Here is a 1,633-nt window from a genome sequence, read left to right as displayed (position 1 = left end):
TGCACATTCTTCAATTCATCCAAACCTCTTTCCTTGGTCCCATGAATGATCTGACCTCTTCCACATTCCTAGGATTTGGCCACTCCATGACAAGTATGATGTTATTCAGGTACATTGTTATACCTTCCTTGGAAACCACATGCCCTAAGTAATGAAATTATGTCTGAAATAAACTGCACTTACTAATTTTGGCATATAATTGATGCTCTCTTAGCAATCTCGACATTGCTACTAGATGTTCTACATGCTCTTCCTAATTCTTAGAATATATCAATATGTCATCAATGAATATTATCACAAACTTGTTCAGATAAGGTCGCAACACATTATTCATCAAACAAATGAAATTAGTTGGAGCATTAGTAAAACCAAAAGAAACCACAACAAACTCATAATGCCCATACCTGGTCCGGAAAGCAGTCTTGTAGATATCCTCTTCTTTGATGCATACCTAGTGATATCCTGATCTTAAGTCAATATTTGAGAACACGGTTGCTCCCTTTAATTGATCAAACAAATCATCAATCCACGGTAAAGGGTACATGTTCTTAATCATCACCTTGTTCAACAGTTTGTAATCAATTCACAACTTGAGAGGACCATCCTTCTTCTTCAAAAACAATACTAGTGCACCCCAAGGCGGCACACTTGGCCTTAACAAGCATTTCCTTAAGCTGCAACTTCAATTCCACCAACTATGGAGTGCTCATCATATACGATGCCTTTGATTCCAATGTTTCTCCCAACATCAACTCAATAGAAAAGTTTGCTTCCCTATGAGGCAGTAACTCTGAGATCTCTATTGGAAATACAGCTTGAAACTACTACAAAATTGGATACGTATTCAAGACTTTTGCATCCTCAACATCCTTTACCTTTATCGCTATAAATATGAACTGCAAACAATACACATCCTTTCATGCTACTGCACTTTTCCTGCATAGTTGTAACCATTCTAATCAACGTAGGCTTCTTCTTACCCTGCAAGACTCTTTTCTCTTTGTCATCATCCAAGCACTCAGTAGCCTTATCATAACAATCTACCTTAGTATTGTGAGTGTACAACCAATCCACATTAGAGGAAATTGCAGCCTAAAAGTGGCCTCCTAAGGAAAAATAATAAAATAAGAGTTATGAATTTTTGAGGGAAAAGAAGAAAACTATTTTTTTTAATTGTATTTTTAGCTTATCTCCTTATAGGTTTAATCAAATTTCAAGTGTAGGCACTTTTTGGATGCATAATGAAATTTCGCATCCAACGAGTACCCATTATGCATACTTTTGAGAACACCCACATTAATAAAAATTGAAGATACATTAAGAAAGTGTGTTCAACACGTTTTTTAAAAGTATCTTCAATTTTTATCAATGTGGGTGTTCTCAAAAGTATGCATAATGTGTACTCGTTGGATGCAAATTTTACTTTTGCATCTAATAAGTGATTACACTTGAAATTTGAGCAAACCTATAAAGAGGTAAGCCAAAAATACAATTAAAAAAGTAGTTTTCTTTATTTTGCTCCAAAATATTTACATGTACCTCATTTTAAATTTAAAGGATTTAGATTGGTTTACATATTATGTACGTGAAAATTTCATGAACACTTTTAGGTTAAAATTTTTCTCTAATGTAC

Source organism: Pinus tabuliformis, chromosome 1_1 (genome assembly GCF_031772625.1).
Source record: "Pinus tabuliformis cultivar Carrire ecotype Pingquan chromosome 1_1, CPIR1, whole genome shotgun sequence".
Taxonomy (NCBI): Eukaryota; Viridiplantae; Streptophyta; class Pinopsida; order Pinales; family Pinaceae; genus Pinus; species Pinus tabuliformis.
The sequence above is the reverse complement of the archived record's forward strand: the minus strand, read 5'-3'. Positions refer to the sequence as shown.